This window comes from Tympanuchus pallidicinctus, unplaced genomic scaffold (genome assembly GCF_026119805.1).
Source record: "Tympanuchus pallidicinctus isolate F22 unplaced genomic scaffold, pur_lepc_1.0 scaffold20, whole genome shotgun sequence".
Classification (NCBI taxonomy): domain Eukaryota; kingdom Metazoa; phylum Chordata; class Aves; order Galliformes; family Phasianidae; genus Tympanuchus; species Tympanuchus pallidicinctus.
In genome coordinates this window covers 1,343,347-1,364,701 of record NW_026294722.1, presented here as the reverse complement: position 1 = coordinate 1,364,701, position 21,355 = coordinate 1,343,347, and the positions used below count along the sequence as shown (strand labels likewise).

At 44.7% G+C, this 21,355-nt stretch overlaps 1 protein-coding gene across 1 annotated transcript in view; it reads right to left on the bottom strand.

Moving 5' to 3' along the window:
• Positions 1-95: 95 nt before the first annotated feature.
• Positions 96-21,355, bottom strand: part of TSHZ2 (teashirt zinc finger homeobox 2) — a 212,201-nt gene continuing 190,941 nt past the window's right edge. Inside the window, exon 3 of the mRNA XM_052684262.1 lies at positions 96-8,821. The gene's annotated coding sequence lies outside the window, so the exon portion shown is untranslated. The remainder of the gene's footprint in view (positions 8,822-21,355) is intronic.

Here is a 21,355-nt window from a genome sequence, read left to right as displayed (position 1 = left end):
CTGCCTCGCCAGGTCAGTCCTTTTCTTCTCCGTACAGAAAGAAGGGAGGGGGGAAAGAAAGAGAGAAAAGAAAAACCCGCACAAAAATCAATCCATCAAATGTCATTACAGATTTATTAAGCCTGATGTAGAAAGACTTTTAACAGTAACATCTTCAGAAAGCATAAAAAGAGCACTTCTGTTCAGTCTTGTGCTTTGAAAATCTAAATATATTTTTATCATATAAATAATTCTTTTCATGTTTTAAGTGCATCTGTTTTTTTCCTTTTCAAATTTCCATTTTACAATTGGCCAAAACTGAAGTCTGCATCGACTGAAATGAAGCCATTTGCAAAGCTAATGATGTTGTGAAGCATGTCTATGGTGAACCGTATCAGCTAGATTTCAGAAAGGTAGTTCAATGAGTGCAGCATTAAAATGAGGGACAGCCTCCAGCAAAATCATAATTGAACACACCCAAGTCCTTAATGTCTGCAGTTGGGTTTCCTGATGCAAATTATGATAACATTTCAGATGTGAGCAGTCGCTTTCCAATAGCTGCAGTGGAAAAGAGACATTTTATGCCACAAAGGAAAGAATTACCATGTTTAAAAATGTAAATAATATATGTATAGAAACCTTTTTTATGGAAATGAGGCATTCAGGATTATGTGAACAGTTTGGGCTATTTTTTTTTTTTTCCTTTTAAACACAACAGATAAAGATGTGTGATCTATTATTCAGGGCTTTAATTACAGTTCTAAAACTGCAGTGATTTTATTTAAAAAAATAAAAATAAAAATCCCTGGGCATAAAAAGTAACGTTTTCTGTGGTAAAGTTGAGGGATTCATTTTTTTAACACCCATTTGCCACGACAGAAATACAGGACACGAAATCACTATTGGGAGATTCCGACGCTTGGGAACCATCCACAGAAATACTTCCTAAACATGCTGGAATCCAGGCGTCCTGCACATCAGCAAAGGCCTTCGCTCAATAGGTTTGCCCTGATTTAAATTTAATGAGATACGTGGTCCTGATTGTTAATAATCGGTCTGGGGGAACCCAAAACAATAAAAGCGGTAATCTCCTCTCGTATAAATTATACAAATTTATTGAGCAATCAACCAGATATATATTAAAAAATATATGTATCGTTAACATTTTCAATTTGCTTCGTTTACGTCGGTGGCAATAAGCAAGCAGTTGGAAGCAGCGCTGGCTGCAGGCCGGGCGCTGTGCGGAGCTGCACCGCTAGGTGGGACGGTGCTCCAGCACAGCGCTGCTCCGACCGCTGGTAGCATCGGAACGGAGTGAAACATGGTTTTGATTAAAGCAGCCTGTTGGCTCAACGATCTCAGTCATTTTAAAAACATCCTTAATGTGGAAGAGGAACGCTGCGATGTCAGGAACGGCCTTGGGGCCCATTATAAACAGCAACAAAATAAATAAGGGGGAGAAATGAGAGGTCATGAAAACGAAATTAAGCTAATGTTTCAAATTTTGACAATTATGAATAGTTCCTCCAAGAAGACATTAAAAAAAAAATATTCAGGCACTATTAGATAAAATACAAAGAGAATAATTGTACGTGTATGAGTTTTCCCATGGGACAAAGCATGCTTTAAAAGCAAAACTTGAGTGAGCTTTCCCCTCTCCCCCCACCCCCCGGTACAGCCAGCAGTTGGGCAGCTCTCATGCAAACACAGCCTTGCTTCTCTCAGTTCCTCCAAAAAACCCATCCCTAATTCCTGTATGAGCCATTAAAGGTGACGACCAAGAAGAGAAACAAACAAAAATTACAAGCATATTTTCTAGAGAAAAAAAAAATCAAAATAAAAATCCCCTGCTATGGACCAATGTTTGTAGGAAACAGAAACAAGCAGATATAACAAAATCTGTGTTCAGAACATGGCAATATAGTTAATATATACAAATATGTACAGTATAAAAATGCATCGAAGGCGTAACTTTCCATCCCAACAAGCTGCAGTGCACCACGAAGAGCAGCTTGCCCCTCCGCCCAGGGACACAGGCAATGTATTCTGTACAGCATGCGCTCGTCTCAAAATCAGTGCAGCAGCACTGCAACATTCTACGCAGAAGTCCCCATCAGTCCTCTTTGAAAGGAATCCCGTTTGCGTTGCTCGTATAAAAAATGCCTTTAATCTTTCATTTTGCAATTTGTTTAATATATACACTTCTTTTTTAAAGAGAAATAAGCTCTTGATTCATTTTATTATTATTATTTTAAACAAAATGCTAGAACTAACACCACGGGTCATGTATGTAACCTGAAGATGCTGCCAATAGGGAACGTACCACACACCGCAAGCACTGGGGCACGGCAAACCTGAGAGGTTCACCATGATGGCCATCTATGCTCTGATTTAAAACCAGGTTGGATCTCTTACGGTTTGTGCTAACGTATTCAAGATAATAAAAGACAAAACAAATGCTCCAGAAAAAAACAAACAAACAAACAAACAACAAAACACCAAAAAGACCCTAAGAAAGGAAAGGACAAATAAGAGTGCCTGAGCACCGGGCGGGAGGGAATCTCGTACCGGAGACATACGACAGTTAAGTACCCTGAGCCAAATAAGAACTGTTTAGCTTGTCAGCTTTTGCAACCTGTATTGCACATTCCAGCATTTGCTGTGCTCTAAAGCCAAAACGTTGCTTCATCTATACTGAAGAGATCTGCAGCTTCGCTTGGTGCTGAGTGCAGGTGGGCACAGCTATGGAGGGACCCAGCGGGGGGGAGCGCCATGGCTGCGCTGTGCTGTGGCTGCACTCAGCAAGGTTTTATTTCCATTTGCGTTTTAAAACGTCCATCTTTATTTCCTGCTTTCTCATCTGAAGTGTCTATGGAGAGAATTTGTTGTCTTTACTCGGAGGAAAGCTAGGTGGTGTGACCTCAGCAGAGCCGCCCGACCTGCTTGGGGTGAGCGTGTGAAGTCCAGCAGGGCTTTCTACAAAGGCCTGAAGCCGTGTCATGAGCTGTGAGTGAGGACAAACTGGAGGTTTATGACTGCGGTTGGGCCCAGAGGTACCATTGCTTTAATCTTAAAAATACTCTCCAAGAAAATATTGTACAGACACTTTGGTACCAAAAAGAGCAGTGCCAGCTTAAACTTTACCTACTCTTAATATTTTTGCCAAAAAACACCGAGCTGCCAAAGCGCAGGCTGAAGTGTACTGGGATAGAAGTGCTTCTGCTGCTGTAACAGTGGTCCAGCAATGCAACACAGGCTGCACTGCTGTCTAGTGCTACAACTGGCTTCACACTGGGATTCCTACCACTGTAGTCACCTCGACAAGAAGTTTTTGCAGTCACTTCCCTGACATAACTGTACAACTTTTGAAGTGCAGACTGTGCCTTAGATTTAATCTGCGCCAACCCAGAGACTGTTTGCTGAAGCTGTTTTCAGAACCCTCTAAACACGTGAGGAATCCAAGGTGAGGACTGCTCGGACTGCGCTTGGCTCTTGTGAATAAACCGAACCCAAAGGAAGGAGTTACTCTGGATTTACACCACACAGCTGCATTCAGGATGTGACCACGGCTCCTGGCACGCGGTCACTTGCGAAGGTCTGACTGCAGCTTCTGCTGTCCCCGCTTTTGTATTCCCTCCTTTTCCCTCCAAAGACATTTGGAGAACAAAACCCTGCACTCTGTACTTGTGGTGTGCTGCCATACTGCAGGAAACTGCTTTAAGGAAAGAAGGAAAAGGAAACTGCAGGCAGCATTTCTTTCTGTGGTGGGTATTTATTCAGTGCCATCAACAGAAAGGAGTGTGTTGGCTTCAGGTGCTGATGAAGCAGCTCCTTAATTTGGTGACACGTGACTTGAAATCTACTGTTAGACACTTGTAGTTTTATCCCTTACAAAATCTGCAGTGTTTCTGTCTGTGGCCCAGAGTGTCATACATAAAAAAGACTCAGTTTGTACCTCTTGGTGCCCGACTGAAACTGTTCAGCAGTGTTCCTGAAGAGTCATTTGTTTTAGAGAAATTCAGTAATGCCTGGAGGATCATTTCCTACAGCAGATGGGGTGGGAAGAAGAAGGGAAGAGGCAGCAGGTGGCTCACGTGTGAGGGCAGCAGGAAAAGCAGCCAGCAAAGTCACCATGGACCCCATAGTGACTTTGTAGCCCGAAGAGAAGCTGTCCCCTATCACTTTGTGTGGGGCAGGCAAGAGGAATTACAGCTATGCAGCTCCCAAACACCTCTTCCTGGGAGCAAAAATGATGCATCGGGCTGTGCAGGAGGATGGGCACACAGCAGTTGTGGTTTTTCAAAAAATATAGAGGTGGTTATATCAGTTCTTTTGCTTGGGGACAGATGGCCCTTAAAGCCCGTTGTAATTGCAATGTATTGATTGGGAATCTGTGATCAATACTGTCTTTATGGAGAGAATTTTAAATATAAATTGCATCGTATATCTGTTTGAGAAGACAAAAGCTCTGTGTGACAGAGAGCCACCTCCACGTCGCAGGAACATTTGGACCAGCTGGAGAGTTACAGTGGGGATGGGGACACGGCCTCAGCCCAGCCTGTCCCCAAGCACTGAGCAGAGCCCCACTGTGCTGCAAAGAAACGTCCATGGAAACCTCTGTCTGCCACCTTTGGCCATCTATTTCCTCAGTGGGTTTGGCTGCAGTGTCTTCTTCCTGCAGGACTCATCCCAGGGCCAGCTGGCACTGGGGACAGACTGCAGGCAGGGTCAGGCCATTGTAATTAGCAGGGAGAAGCACCCTAACAGCAAATCCCTCTGGGTAGCACTTACCCAAGGGCTGCCCCGAACCCCATTGTTTTTCCTGCCTTTTCTGTACTCAGCCCTTCTATCACAGATTGCTGTTTGTTTTCCGTGCAAAGCCCATCTGTGCCTGCACACCTCATCGGGGATCTGCACAAGGGGCAGAGGGCACAGAGGATCAGTGGCAAACAGGGCGCTTTGTCACAATGCGATGGAGGAAAGAATTGAGACTAAAACTTAGGAAAACAGTGATTGCCCTGCAGAAGTGTGAGCCGGCACCACAGCCTGCAAAGATGGCTTGGAAGGCCTCAACCCCTATTGTGTTAATATATAATTATTGATTTTAAACACGACTTCCTATACCCTCCGTGATCTCTAAAAAAGCTCGGGAGGTCAGTCCTGTAAATACTTTCACAAGTAGGTAATAAAAATCATGATGAAGTTGCACTGACAAGTAATTACTAGGTAGGTTTGTTAGTGGATTCTCAAAGATTTTTTTAAACCGACAATTATTATTGCACTAATGACAGCCATTTTTAAAGTTAAGTGTCCTCCTTCTCAACTGAAATAATAAAGGCCTGGAAAAACACCTGAGACTGATATACTGGAATTCTTATATATTAGGTTCCAAAGCGATGCTAATTTTGTCTCCCCTTTTTAAAATAAAATATATATTTTTTAGGTGATATGGCTTTTTTTGACACGTATGGGGGCAGGAAGGGAGTTCTGGTTTCTGAATAAATCTCTCAAAGCAGTGTACAGAGGTAACAATTCTTGCTGCTTTATTGCAGTGCAAGAGCATAAACAGCTTGGATACGTGGTGTATCAATATGCCACTTGTTAATAAGCAAGGACGTGAATCATAAATATTCGGCTGTTTGATCACCAGGCTTTTAATTAATGTTTTGATGATCTCCAATAAGAATAAAAGTCAGAGCGATAGATATTGAGTAGATACGACAGAGAAAAGATGCAATGATTTTCTATGTTACCTGATTTATATGACAGATAAACTATCAGCTCTTCCAGTTTCATACAGAGAAAGGGAGAGGAGAGACGTACATTTTCTTTTTTTATATCTTATTGTAAAAAAAAAAAAAATCACTTAATTCAAATGTGTATATAAAATGTTCCCAGAGGACAGCGATGCAGGCAAAATAATCAAGGTTTAGCACTGTGTAATAAAGGTTTGTGGCCAGATTTTAAATGAAGTAGCTGTCCCTGCACTTGCCTGTGCCAGAGCAAAGCTTCTCGAGCAAAGCAAGGCGTGGGGCGAGCCAGCCCTCCCTCGGTGGGATCAGCCCCGGATCCACGGTGCTTCCAGCCCTGACAGCCAGAAAGCCCTCGCAAATGAGGCGGTGATGGATGCTGGCCCCCCTCCTCACCACCAGCACAACCACAGCCTGCTGCAGGCACGGGAACACCTCTCTTCTGCCAAAGGTGAGCAGCAGGTGCCCTGCACAGCCCCGATGCTTGGGCTGGGGGTGCCCTCCTGCAGCTCCGGGTCACATTTCTGTCACGGCAGAACTGCAGGACACCAACCAGTGGGCGCAGGAGTCGGTGGGATTTTCATCCATCGAGGGCCAGAATGAGGCCAGCAGTGTTCTAACACCTACAAAAGCTCAGGAAAGGAGCGGGGATGGAGCCATGCTGGTAGTTTCTCCCAGGTGGTGTTTTATTGCGGCGCTGCCTTTGGGTCTGTGCTGCGGGCCCTCACCTTGTGTAACTTCACTTAATAACTCTGAACTGGGCTGTGCAATTTAACAGCTTCTGCAGAGCTCGATGCTAATGCATTGATTTTGCTTTAATAGAATTTTGTTGTCAATGGACGGCACTCAGCACGGCGCAGGCTTCAATCTTAACCCATCTGAAGGCTCTGCTCATTTCCAGTTGAGCTCCGTTCATTTCCAGTTGAATAGGTTAAGCAAAGACAGACCTCACTGTTCTCAATTCACTTTATGATCCTCCCATCATAAAAAATAATATCAGCACCTTGCTTTTCATGTCAGAACTACATTTGAGCTGCTATTCCCTATGCCCATGAGTAAATCCCATAAAAGCCGCCCCGTTGTACTGTCGCTATTTTTCCTTGTGGATGATTGATTGATGGATGAGTGCTGACACTTCAATGAAGCTATTTCGACTGCCATCTCAATCCGATGATGTGAGGGGTATATTTTCTGTCCATGCCTCATTACTTCAGAATGACATTCCTGGAACTTCATTTACTTTTTCCCTCCTTCCCTCAAGCGCCATATTTTTTCCCATCTAGGTTATGCATGCCATAAAAAAAGCAATTTGCTATTATATGTGGCATAAGGGCAACTCTTTCCCTAGGAGGTAAATAAGAAGGGCCTTTTTTTTCTCCTCCATGTCGAATTTAGGGATCATGTCAAAATTTCCCAAACATCTCCAAAAGAGGCCCATGCGCAAAAGCAAGGGGGGATACAGTAAACACATTCAGTCCGATGTTGTGAATGCTGCACTCAAATTTTATCCTTGAATGTCTAAAATATAATAGTAGAAGACAGCCCAAAGCCCTCTCTCTTGCATGAGAAAAATCCAATCCTCAAATTGTGCCCAGTGTACTTTGAACATTTCATTTGCGACGGAGTAACGGTTTGCAACTGGATCCAGGCACATCTTGCCTTTGAGACTCAGGAAAGCTCATTGTTAAATGCAGAGATGGATTTGTCTGCTGCAGGTTGCTCCAGTTGCCAGGAAAAGCTCGGCTGGAGCAAGCAGGGCTCTGCAGGCAGTGCGTCAGGTCGCGCTGGTGGCATCAGCACGCCCAGCCAGCTCTTGTGAGTTGACTTGGGACCCGATTTTAATCTGTGTGATACAGTATTCCCGTTAATAATAATGTATAATTAAGACATCCGTTAAAAATCCATAACGTTAATTTAATGGAGAAAATCTAATACAGTTCTATTGGAATTTTTACGTTAAATTAACTTTAACGGGCTTTTAATGGATGTCTTAATTAGATCTCATTATTAACGTGAATATTCCACAAATTAAAATTGGGAGCTCAAAGTTTTAATGAAAAAAGTTAGGATTTGAAGTCGCCATCCTCAGCCCTTCCCCCGGGCCGGGCCGGCAGCCCTGACCTCCCAGCAGGCCATGAACCCAACGGGGCTCCATTGGCTCCGACTCAGAGATCCGGATTTGCACGCACCTAACTGAGAAAGGACTTGCACTGTGTTATCTTATATCTATATATAGATAGTGCACAGTGATATTTATATATAGATATACCTACACTCACGTAACGCTCAGCAATCTAACAATAGTACTTCTGTCTAAAAACCACTCCATCGCACGTCCCGTCATAAACCGTAACGGAGATTTAAATATATATATATATATATCTGAGGAATAGAACAAACTGACAATAATCCATTTCAAACAAATCTTTGGCAGCAACATGGTTAAGCATAACTATTTGAACAACTTGCACAGAAGATTAACATTGTTCAGAGGTTTTTTGGCTCAGAATCTGTTTTAACTTAATAATTCTTGTACTTACTGTGATGTATTGATCCCTAGTGCAATGACTGGATTGGGCAACCCAGGTGCAACAGTAATAGCTGCACTGAATAGAAACATTTCCTTTAGACAAACTATCCCAAAGGGGTTATAAATAGGAAATGGACATTACCATGAAAAGTAAAGCTTCCAATGTGACTGCATCTTGTGTAGAACAGTTGGACATTAAACTATGAAGAATTTTTTTTTTCCTGTCAAGTGTTACAAATTGACGAAATAAGTACATCAATGTTCTCAGTCATTATCTTACTTCAGTGGCACTTTGTTTTAGTGACAGCAAAAAGGGACAGTGGAGACCAGACAGCCCCAGTGCAGTTTATCAATGAAAATCTAATATCGTCCATAAGCAGGAGAGTGGAAATCAATACTTCATTACCAAATTGTTAGTGAGGATGAAGAAGAATAGCTGGAGATTTTTTGGCAGTCTTCTCGGTCCGGGTTGCTGTGAGTTCAATGTCAGGATTGGGGTGATGCGCAGAGACGGGCTGGGTGTGGGAGCCTGGGCTGGAGAGCTGGAGCTAAGGCATTCGTCCTGCAAGCAGAGCAAGAGGAACCAGCGTTACCAAGATTTTGACCACATGCCCAGATTTGATCGAATGCGGATTTTATTCAGTGAAATTGTAGAATGAAGCTTTGCTTTATGCCACGCACCCATAGGCTCACAAAAAGGCAAGGACATGGAGGTCACGGGGCTCCGAGCACCCAACTGAGCTGCAAATGTCCCTGTTCACTGCAGGGGAGTTGGACCAGATGACCCTTCAAGGTCCCCTTCAACTCAAACGATTCTGATTCTCTTCTGTGACCCACAAGTCCTTGAGTCAGTGTGCCAGCTCTGCCAGGTGCTCTGAGCACATCGCTCTCTGCTGCTCTCTCTGTTAGGTTTTAACTTGGCTCAACATGAAGAGTTTCATCTTACAGCTGGTCAAGGTCATGCTCTAAAATCCTCACGGTGACCTGGACACCTTGGTGTCCACCTTGTGCTTGAGTTAGTGGGCTATTCCTGAGCTGTTTCTGCTTGTGCACCTCCCCTCCCCAGCATCCACCTTTCCTTTTCTGCATTGCCTAAAAGTGCTAAGTGGCTCTCCTTGTGAAGTTACTTCCATGTGGAGATGGAGGAGGCTTGCCTTACTTAATCCAAGATGTGGGTTTAAAAGTTCAGCTCGTAGCTGAGTTCTGTTTTGCTCATAACCTGGGAGAAAAATACTGAGAAAAGCAGTAGGGAAAAAAAAAAAAAAGAAGGAAAAATAGGGTGAGAAATGAGGCAAGCAATAAGTGGAGTGAAAGTCAATCTGGAGAGAGAGCACAGGAAAGAAAAAAACAGACCAGCAGCGGGCAAAGAGAAATATGTCACTGAAAAATATATCTGTTCAAGGGCGTGCACACTTCAGCAGACACAACTCAAATCCTGAGGTGCGTTCCATGTATTCCAGCTAAATCAACTGGAAATTCAGTAGCAGCTTTTATGTAAGTAAAGCAAACTGAGCTTTACAAAAAAAATTCCAGGTGAAAACGAAAAAAATCCATTGAGTCCATGCTAATTAGTTAATAATTTTGTTTGTCTCACAATATCCTTACACCTTCAGTTCTCACAGAGATGCTGTTTTGCACTGGCAACCCAGATCTTCAGTGGAGAAACTGGAAGGAAAGAAGAGGCGTCGGCAGCTAAATGTGAGATTTTGGGCACCTGAGAATTCAAGGAAGTCCATTTGAAGCTGAATACCTCAGATCATTATTCCCTCTTACACACACTAAAAGCAGTGCATGCTGCTGCTTTAAAATGCTGCCAGTAGGTTTCAGAGGTAACGCTCCAGAGTGTTCACACTTAGCAAAGTCATGACTTGCACTGCGCAAGGCTCTGAGCCCGGCCTGCAGAGGTGCCACAGGCATTTGACTTTTTACCTTTCCAAGTGGGTTTTGCAGCCCGTGGCATGAAGGAACACTGCCATAACACGGCGCCCAGCTCCTGTCCCAGGCTGCAGCACAAACAGGGGGCTGGTCCTGCACAGTGATGTGAGGGCTGTGCTGAACCACAGCTGTGTGCGAGCAGTAACTGCTGGTTAATTCTGTTCTGCCTCTGGAACGTCGTTAGGACAATTAAGCAGCATGTAGTAATAGTGAAAGGGCCCGTGTGGGAAGGAGACTTGGTTTGAAGAAAAGTAACTGCAGCACGCTGGCTCCCTGCCAGTGGGAAATATTTATCAAGAGCTTTGATTGGAAAACTGAACAGCCTGCCTCCTGCTGCCTCTGCTCTTCAGTTTGTCCAGAGGAAGGTACTGAGGCTCTGGGGTCAGACCTGCTGCACAATCAGCTTGGTCCCAGTGCAGGGCTGGGATGGCACGGCCCATGGATGGGGCACGCAGAGCATCCAGTGTGTCCTGCTGTCCAAGAGCTCACACAGGGCAGTGTGTACTGCCTGCACACGGGCTGCTGTGCCTCAGTGCTGCTCTCACAGCCACCTGCAGCTGTTGTAGGAACTTGGCTTCTGTGCACCTGACTGATGGCAACGTCCATGCGTGACTAAAATCAACTGGGAGTGGGCACTGATTTCAGTGGGATAACTGTTCCACCCTTTGGTCTTTTGCCCAACCCAGGTCTCCATCCTTGGTTTTGTTTCTTTTCTCTTTTCTCTTATCTCTTTTTTTTTTTTTTTTTTTGCATTGATGTCACTGCAGGCTGGGATGGGACTTTGAGAAATTAATTAGTGCGAGCCCTAATCGATAAGGGTCATAGTTTATGTATTTCATTATCAAGTGTCTCAGAGATTCAGGCAGTATGCGGGGAGTTTGTCACCACAGTGTGGGGCACCGTGGGCTGGCGCTCAAACAGCACTCGATGCACAAAGTTTGGGCATTTTGTGTAATGCAGTTCAACACCATGAGAAAACTCTATCACTGAAATTACAATGTGAAAATGTGATAGAGGGACTTCATTATGCCAGTCTTGTGCAGCACAGGCTAAATATCAGATGGAGATACTGAAGTTTAGCTTTTCTTTAATAATAATTACCAAGCCATCAACGCATATATATAAATATTTTATTATTTGTTAATTTCCAGATCTTTGCTAATAGCATCTTATCATCCTGTGTTGGTTTAGAGGGATATATGAAATGACAACATGTGTATAAATAATCTGTGATCCACCCACCAAAGTCCATGAGAGCCTATGGCTCAAACCCTTTTCCTGCTGCAGCTGTCCCAACAGTAATAAACTGTTGGACTCCTAAAAAGGCCAAAGAGAAAGACACAGACAGTCCCTTTGTGGTACCAAACACGTTATCTCTAGATGTCATTTCTGACCTACTTTTGCTAGATTTTTACAGCAGCAGAAAATCTATTCCTTAAAGAATCATCCTCATGTTCACAATAACAAGAGAGGGAGAAAAAGTGAATCTGGGTGTATTTGATTTCATTTAGGACCTCTCCCACCATGAATTACAATATTACAGGCTCTAAATGCTTTCTCGTTACCCATAATTATAACTAAAATTATATCAGTCTAAACAGTAACTACTCAAATGATTCATCCTGATTGTAAAGAGCATGCTCTCTAAGTTGTGCCTGCCCATCCATTTTAAAGCCTTGCGACAGGAACAGCTTTCCAGAAGGTCATTTAACAGCACATTAAATAAATAAATAGAACATATTCATTTCAGCAAATGCATTCTATTCGGAAAGGAGAGCGTTTTGGGAGAGGTAAGGAGAACCCTTGTGAATCCTAATCCTGGTGCTTCTTTGTTCTCACAGGGTGCAGCGCAGAGCCCAGGTGCTGCCAGCATGGAGCAGCTGCCCCCGTGCTGTGCAAGGAGGAGCAGCCAGCTGCCAGCACAGCCCACCGTGCTCACTGCAGGGCCCTGGGCACTCCTGTCCCTGCACAGTGCACTGCTATACGTTGTGATGCTGGCCCCTGAGCTAAGCTTGTGAGAATGCGGGACAAGACAGTGGGAAAGCAATGCTGGCTCCAGCTCAGATGTTCCCGGGGTGTGTCTGCAGAGTACAGAACACCAGGTGCTGGGGGTTAGAGATTGCCTGGGATGGTGGAAAATGCATTTAATAAAAACCAGAGGCCACTGAGCTGTATTTGTCTCAGAAAACTCTCTGCTGAAGGTACTTTGCTGAGAGCTGAACGCCAGAAAGAGACCTCCAGAGTTCAGTAGCCCTGAGATGATCAGAGCTCCTATCTGCAGCTGTTGCAGAGCACCTCCCTGCAGGATGTCAGAGCAGCAGTGTGACCGACCCAGCTGGGCTGGCCCAGCAGTGTGGGGTGAGAGCCAAATCTCACCGAAATCTGACAAAAGAAAACTCTGGCATTTTCCAAGGTTTTTCACTTGAGAAGTTTCTGATGTCTGCGCAGGTAGCTTTGTATGCCTTCAGTTGCTCAGCTGTGACCCAGGTTGAGGAAAACTGTTAAGCACGTGGCAATGTGCAGAGAGCACAGTGCAGTGAGTGCAGTGATGGGAGCCACCCTGCAAGCACTGCATGGGGCTCGGAAATGCTGCCATGTGGGGCTGTGTGTGCATGTGAACCAGTGATGCTACCTGGGACCTCAGAGAGATGTGTGAACTCCTCTGCATACACATTATATTCTATGTAATAATATAAAAGGATATACTTTGAAATGGGAGAGTGTATACATATCTCCAGACAAGGAGCGCAGTTGGAGCCACTGAGTGCGCAGCAATGCCTGGGGTTTGCAGACATCCCTGAGCAAATACAGCCAGATCCTCTAAATCCACCTGAACAGCACTGGGAGTGCTGACATCTGTCAGCCTGAGCCCTCCCAGGTGGACAGGCTCTGCAAAGTGCTGGGAGAGGATCTGGGAGTCTCAGTGAGATGCATCCCCCAAAAGCTTCCCAGGTTTTCACAGATGTGCAGGGAAACCCTGGCCTTGGGGAAAGCGTGAGGTTTTTGCTACTTGTGCTGAGAGAGAGCAGGGTTGCACCCTGAGCTCACCTCAGTCCTCGAGATGACATGAGGTACACACGTGTTGAGCAGCAAAGAGGAGCACACAGGAACTGGATGGGTACAGAGCAGCACCCTGACAGGAACTAACTCCTGTGCACACAGACCAACCCCATGTGGGGGTACCAGGAAGACCACGGCCTTGGGAAGGGAAAACAGAGAGAGAACATTTATGTTTTTGTTTTCTGCTTTCCTATAAATAAAATACAGTCATCAAATCACAATGTATTTGAGAGCACATGTTATTGACAGCCTATTCTTGGAGGGGAAAAAATGCGGATTTTTTGGCAAAGTTTCTCTATTTGCTAAAGATTAAATTGTTCATTGTACAGGGCACCATCTGCCCTTGGAGAGAGATTTAGTTGATGGCAGCTGCAACCAAAGTGTGGAAGATAGAGCTGAATTTCTGGTTTCTTTTCAACTAGCAACTGTCATTACAGGTCACATGCAAACTGTGTCATTTTCTGTGACAAGCAGGTTCTGCAGACTAGGGTGCTCGCTACATTTTAAAATGCCACCTGTATGGATCCCAGAAGAGAAATAGCTTTTGTAATGCACCTTGAGAAAGGCGAATTTACAGCAGATGAGACAAAGCAGGTACGGCTCCTCCGGCCACGTGCGTGCAGTGGGATGCACGGCAGCACTGCCCAGGGCTGCGTGGGGCTGGCTGGTGTCAGGCTGTGCTGATGGCTGGTGAGGAGGCTGCTCCTGCTGGTCTGGGATGGGCAGATGCTCATCTGTCTCTTCAGCTCTAAAGAGAATTCCTCAGTGATCAAACTGGGGGCAGCTGTGGGTGGCCCCAATCATCGAGCTGCGCCATTCCTGTTTCTAGATTCAGTTCACAAGTAAGGGGAGCTGCGAGGTGCTGAGTTCCCGTCTTTGCTCTCAGAACTGTTTCCCACAGCTTGTTGCTGTAGGAAGGACCTGATACCCCAGCCCCTCACACCGTCCCTGTTCTGCAGGAGACCTGTGTTCCCTTTCTGAACAGAATGGGAGGGGAGAAGTTAGGAGCGCACCGCTATGTTTTATTAGGACAAAGACACAAAGCAAAACAAAAAAGCAAACTCAAACCTCTTTCCTTTCATCCTTGCCTAGCTATGAAAGTGCCTTCACATTTCCAGGCTTGCTGACAATATCTCAGAATGGTACATCACACACAGCCTCCTCTGGAACAGCAGACATTGTCAGCGCTGCGAGACAACTGCTCTCTGGAATGTACTTCACAAAGATTCTCTATAAAGCACTTCTATAGAAAAAAAGGTATTTGAAATTTCTGAGCCTCAGCCTTTCAGACAAGGATGAGTTCTGGTTAATTTTCTTCTGATGACTTCCACATTTTCTGCAAGAAAAACAACAGTTACTATTGCCTTAAGACAGACTGAACCAGTTGAAACACGCCGAGATAGAAGAAAAAGATTTCATGCGAAAGAATTTGCAGGACATAAATTCGTTCTCATGTTTATTCTGTTCAAGTTTAACTTTTGGTCTTCTAGAACATTTTGTCATGGTAAAACTGGATCGTGTTTTGAAGCAGAAACTGATAGTGCTGGCAAATCTTTAGTAAGTCTGGTCTGATTACATCGACATTTTTGGATAGGAGGACAGATTTTAATGGGAAGATGGTTCGCCTTTCCAGCAAAACACTGAGCTGCTGGTGCACCTGCCCAGTGCAGACCTCCTTCCTTGCAGGGCCCCGCTCTGTGCCTCGCTCCCACAGAGCAGGAGCACTGCAGGCTTCAGGCCGGCTGCAGGCAGCTGCTCCCCTCGACCCAGAGATTGCTGAGCACCGTTGGGATCAAGGCCTTTCAGCGAATGCTGAGAAAAAAAAATCAGAGACTCTGCCTGTTTGGGTGATGCTCTGCAGAGAGCATGGATTGGCAGGAGAGGAGGGCAGCTCTGTGGATCAGCGCACAGTGTGCCGGCTTCCTCTTTCTGTGTGAGGAACCATTTACAACAAAATCCCATCTGAAAACCCAAGCAGTGTGCCTGCTGCCCGAAGCGTAAATCTCCGCCGCGGTGCCGGAGCAGCACGTGCTCTTCTGTCACTGATTTATGTACAGAATCTATCACACACCAGTTACTTGAATTAGGATCACGGGGAGATGGGAATCATTAGAGAGTCGTGGAAACTCCAAAGCATAAAGAAAACTTCTCTGTTTGTCTCCTCGTGATGGCTGTTCTATTTTCCCTTCGTGCACCGACAGCACTGATGAAGCAATGGATGCTGTAATCCGAAGCAATTGCTTCTGGGGGCAGCATCATTAGGGACACAAGCGTTGTGTGCAGCACTAGCTGTGGATCTCCTGGTTGGTGCAAAGTGTTCAGCAGTGCTGGGAGGCAGCCAGCACAGCCCGGATCAGGGATTGCACTCCTGGTTGTGCTGCCTTGCTATCAGGGTGCCTCGACGAGCCAGGTAAATTAGACTTGGAGAGAGGGACGTTGCATCTTTGAGTAATGAGGCTGGGAAACAGGGAACACATTTTCCACTAGCTCATGTCTCACTGTATGGCATTCCGATTTCGTGACACTTCATAATAAATCATTGCTTATCACTCACATGGGAACATAACATGGTTCAAGTTAAGATTCGTTAGTGATTGTAAAGAAGAAACATGAATTGCTCTATATCAGGGCTTTTTGATCATCTTTCTGTCCACTGCAGGCATTTTTTTTATCATAATATTTACAGTAACTGTTGTTTAAAACATAAATAAAAAGGAAAAGAAAGGGCAAAAAATGTGAATAATGAAAATAAATTTGTCTTATTTATGTGTTTATGTAAGCATTTGGCAATTACTTTGCACAGCAGCTTGTATTCAGTGTCACAGGCTGCTGCACCAACATAAGTTTCCAAAGCCAGGATTTTAAATATATATATGTATGTGCACATATAAAAAAACTTGGAATGCCAATGTATTCATGTTCTGGAGGAGAAGGTTCTAGCAGCACAGGAGATCTGGGAGCCAATTAACTTTACCACAACTATCAGGGGTGGAGGGCTCTGATGCCTCCCTGCAGGGCTGCTCCCCAGGGCTGGCAGCATGGGGCTGGGACCCGGTGACACTGCAGTGGAGATGAGGGCTGGACTCAGGGTGAATCTGCAGCATTTCTGGTCAGCCTGGTGCCAGGAAACTGGTCAGCGTATGGGAGAGCTGAGAGACAGGGCAGCATCGGGCATCCCTGCTTCAGCCTGTGAGTTCAGGGCTGGCAAGGCGTGGGTTGGAAGGGGCAGATTTAGTGGCTGTCTGACTGGACGTTCAGAGCCTGCCTTTGTCCTTCCCTGAGCATCACAGCACTGTCATGGCAAGTCAGGCCGGAAGGTGAAAAACTGACGGTGTCACAGCTGACATCAGCAGTGCTTTGGGAGAGAGCAAGCTTGGTATAAACAGACTGACCAGCAGAAGGAAATGAGAGCTCCCTAATGTAAAGAACTACTGCAAATATGCAGAAATCCTTCACCAATAAGAAGATAAAAACACAACCATGATCTTCTTTTCTTCCATTACAAACAGTTTTCTTTCTGCTTGTTTTTTTTTTTTTTTTTGACCTTTTCTGGTTGATTATGGAGGGATACATAAAGCTGGGACCAACAGACAGACAAGAATTAAGTCCTGACCAAGGAAAAAAAGATGCATTTTTTCTAATGTATAAGATAGAGTCTTAATTTGATCTTATTTGAAGTGGTGCAGTGAATGGGATTATTCACCATTTATTTTGGCTTATACTAAATTGGAATTTTTACCCCAGCAGCTTCCTGTAATTTTTGTAAGTGGAACTGCCTTTGTCAGCGTTCTTAATATTTCCCTATGGAAATGGTATTAAAAAGCTTGTCCTACAATCTCAGGTTTTATCCTTGAGAAATCAGAATTTAAGTTAGATTTTTTGTTACTGCTCCCTTTTCTGTAGGAAAACGGCCAGATAATAACCTCAAGTGGAGCCCAGGACAACACGGAGCATCTTCAAAATGTTAATTCTAACTGCAAACCACGCCTGGGTTAAAAACAGATATTGAAATGGGGGAATAAATATTTGACAATGCTGTTAAGGCAACTTTGCTAACGATTTTTGAACAACCTCCAACCGAGGTCTAAATGTCTGCAATATCCATAAACAACTCTATACTATCCAATTAGGGAGACAAAGACATAGAGTCCTGTCAGGAAGATTTGCATGGCTAAGTGTCTGAGATCACAGAGACGATGAGGGATCGTTCGGAGTGAGGGGGGATGCGCAGAACGGATGACTATCATTACGATATTACAGAGGCTTACACCTTCCCAATTACTGGCAGGATTCATTAATTACTGCTGCATTTCCCTAATAGAATCCTCTCTCTTTGGCTTATCGCTACCTTCCCTCTGTCTACGTAAACCCACAACTCAGCAGTCGATCACCTATGAAAAATTAGGCGGCGTAGCTTCTCGTGGCCTATTTAAAATGAAAAGGCTACCGAAGAAGAAATAAGGAACACAGAAAATAGGGCTGTAACGCAGCCGTGCGGGAGCCACAGAAGCGGCCTCCAATGGTTGGGAATGCTCTTTTTATTCAACTGTTTGAGAATCAGTGGCAGCTGCAGAGAGAAGCATCGTGGTAGGTTCAAAAGCACGGTGAAAGCATTTTCCACAGACACACACAAACTATAGGCAGATTGCAGAGTGACAATTACTTCAGGCCTGCTAGGCTGAAGTTTCACAACTAAGATTGGTGAATATTACACGGGCTCGATGCTGTTGCAATTGACTCAGCCCCATTAAAGATAATGGTGTGAGCATTTCCATGCTGTCATCATGTTACTATCAACAGCATTATCGGTATCAACTGCTTTTACAATTATGCACAATGGCTCTCCCTGCACAAAGACTTAGCAACCACCAAACTGGCTTTCTTTTTAAATACACTGAAAAGAGCGTAGATTTCAATCCTTCATCTGTTCACTGATGAAACAACATTTCCAAATCATCACTGATAGCATTTTTTTCCTCCCATTCTAAGGACGGCCAACTGTTCTCAGCGATTTCTATTACATTTCCTACCTATTATTTCATGTAATGGCATTCCTTAAATTTTAAATTAGCTTTGAAGAATAAAAATAATTGAATTCCTGCTGTTTTGTGTACATAGAGGGTGACAGGAGCTAATGTGATAATTTAAACTGTAAATGAGTCTTCACTTTGTGTTCATTAATTACAGCTAATTACTGAATTACAAACCTTCTTGGTTAGGCACTGTTATGTATTCATGTAGCATGTTGGATTTCCAGCTGGTAGAAAACCGTTTTATAGACTTACAATCTGACACACCAAGCTACCACCAAAACAATTCAGTCTGAAAAATAAAGGCGGGGAGGGGGGCACGGATCTGCTCTCGCTCTTTGAATTGAGTGAGTGATGAGAAACAGTGTGCAAACCCCAACCCCAGGTGAGCAAGCATCTCGTGTGTGTAATAATGAAACACACACAGCACCCGGCACGGGGAGACAACGATTCTGAGCTGCCGCTTCGGGTGGAGAGCACAACTGTGCTCTGCTCACTGCTGCTTTACACCAGCTCCGGTTCCTTGTTTCAAGCAGAATTCTCTCTTTATAAATAGCAGTGAGGCAGAAATGAGGCCCTTGCAAATGGGGCCAGTGCTCCCAGCATCATTTCTTCAAGAACAGCAGGGCTGTAATATGGAACTGAGCATCCAACAGATACGCTCTGCATTCCGCACGTGAGCGCTTATTGTTCCTTTCTGAAGGGCTGTGTGCAGTGCCATAGGGCTGCCTTCAGCATTTACTCAACATTTTCTGCACTGAATTGTTCTGTCCAAACCTCTCCTCTGGATACTTTTGTCTGCTGATGTTTTGTATTGAAGCTGAATGCACCAGTTGAAGTCTCTCTCTCTCTGCAAAGTGAGCGTGAGGAGTCCCACAATGACAACAGCAGCCACGTTTGCATTTTACATGCTACAAGGCTCAGTGCCCAGAGAGAGAACAGTGGCAGGTGGCAAAGCAGAAACCAAAAAATTCACCTACATTCCTGACAAAGACATCGACTGAAGGTACAGAGGTTTCCCTTTTATCAGCACTTGCCTTTTCCACTGGTTTCATACGCTCTGCTCTCTTAGCACAAGGAACAGCCACCCTCTGTGCTCATCCCTGTGCCCACGCAGTGACATTTGTGGCAAAGCCCCCCCAGCCGGAGGTGAGCAAAGCATTGCTGCTTGCTCAGAGCAGCAGAGATAGTGAGAAACTATTGAATCAACTAATTCAATTAAAACTCTTCAATTAAATTACTGTCTGACCCAAATGGTCTTTCAAACCTGGAATTGAGAAGACCCAGATGACAGGTCCTGTCCCATGGGGCTGACGTTGGGTTGGAAAGCAGATCCTTCATGGAAGAATTCTGTGTTTTCTATGGCCTGGGCTGCAATAGTTTCACTCAGTAACAAATAAATAGCAAGAATGGAAGAGCCGGATTCTCAGCTGATGTAAAACTCTGTAGCATCATTAATTCCAGAAGAGTTATGTCGATTCACAGCAGCTGAGGATACGGCTCAATAGGTTTGTAATAATAAAGACTTTGATGAGAGGCCCCTGAAAGCAGTAACACTAATATGTGACTGCTCACATAAACACCAGCTCAATGACAGGGCTTTTCTGCCTAAGAACCAGTCTGTGTCTTCAGGTTTAATGATAAGTACGAGTCTTTTGTCCTCAAATAATCGTTTTCATCTGTAGAATGGCAAAGTGACTTGTTCTAACACCAACAGAAATGCAGTAGTAGTCTTAGCAATGGGGTTCATGTCATGTCCTATTCCCTCACCACCTTCTCCTGCTGCGTCTTCTCTTCTGGGGTACAAAAAGACATGGAGAAACCAGGGGAGAGAAGATGTGCAGGCAGGAGTTCCTTCTTTTCCTGTGGATAGTAGCTCTCTGCTACCTCATAATGATAATGACTTTCATTAATCTTCTGTAGGTCTTTCATCAAAGGGTTCTTTTTACTCCACATATGCAGAGGCCACTTAAATGTGACTATATATATGAAGTAAAAATGAGAATTCTTGATATCACATTTAAAAAGTGAAATAGGAAGGAACACCACACAGTACGGTACCAGCAGGGGCTCAACACGGCTGAGGAGGTAAGTCATCGACACGACTGTTCAGTAAGTCATCAGCCACCACTTCTAGGCAGTCTCTCACCCAACTTGTTTTCATGTCTCACTCCTTTTAATCTGACAGTTTCCAGCATGCAAATTTGCACTAAAAGCAAGCATTTCAAATGTGCCAGAGAGAAGCAGGGGCCTCACACCTTTTGGGAGATTAATGCGCCTAATGCCCTTTGGCTATTTTATTTTTATTTTTAAACATAAAGGCTGATTACTCCATTAGTTGAACAACTTGGAAGAAATGACAAGGAACTAACAAGAGAGTAACACTGTATTTTCTATTTATTTTCTTCCGTTGCAGCCGTGCTAATTAGGAGTAGTTCTTGATACAGAGCTTTGGGGAATGCTGATGAGAAGCACACAGAAGGCTGAAGTGCCTCTTCTGTGCATCTTGGGATGAAGCAAAACACAGCACCCTCTCAATTGTCATCACCCCAATCTCCCACACTATCTCAGCACTTGGAACACCACAGCACTGGCGTGGCAGAGGCTGGGAAGCCCGGCCTTTCGAAGCCTAAACCCTCACTTTGGGGTGAGTCACATCGTATAAACTCGCAGCTTATCATTACAAAAAGATGTGGTTTTCAAACAGAAATATCAAACCTACTTGGTGGTGGGAGGCGGGAGGGAATGGGAACGTGTCTCACGAGGGGACAGGAGCTCAGAGCTGCTGCACATCCTGTGCCCGCAGGGAATGGGCTGCACTTGTGGGAGCCATTTCTCATCATCTGTCATGGAAAATTCTGCCTCTCCGTAGCCTGCTCCATTTCAGCTCTTCAGATGGGCCAGCTCCAGACCTGGGGAAAAAGGGAGAGGGGGAGACGGCCCCAGCTTCCTCAATGCCACCGGCAGCTTTTCCTTCAAAGATTTTCTCCTGCTCTCGGACTCGGGAAGAGGTCGTGGGGATGAGGGATCCGAGGGTGGAGCGGCACCTCTTTCCCATTCACCAAGGTTTG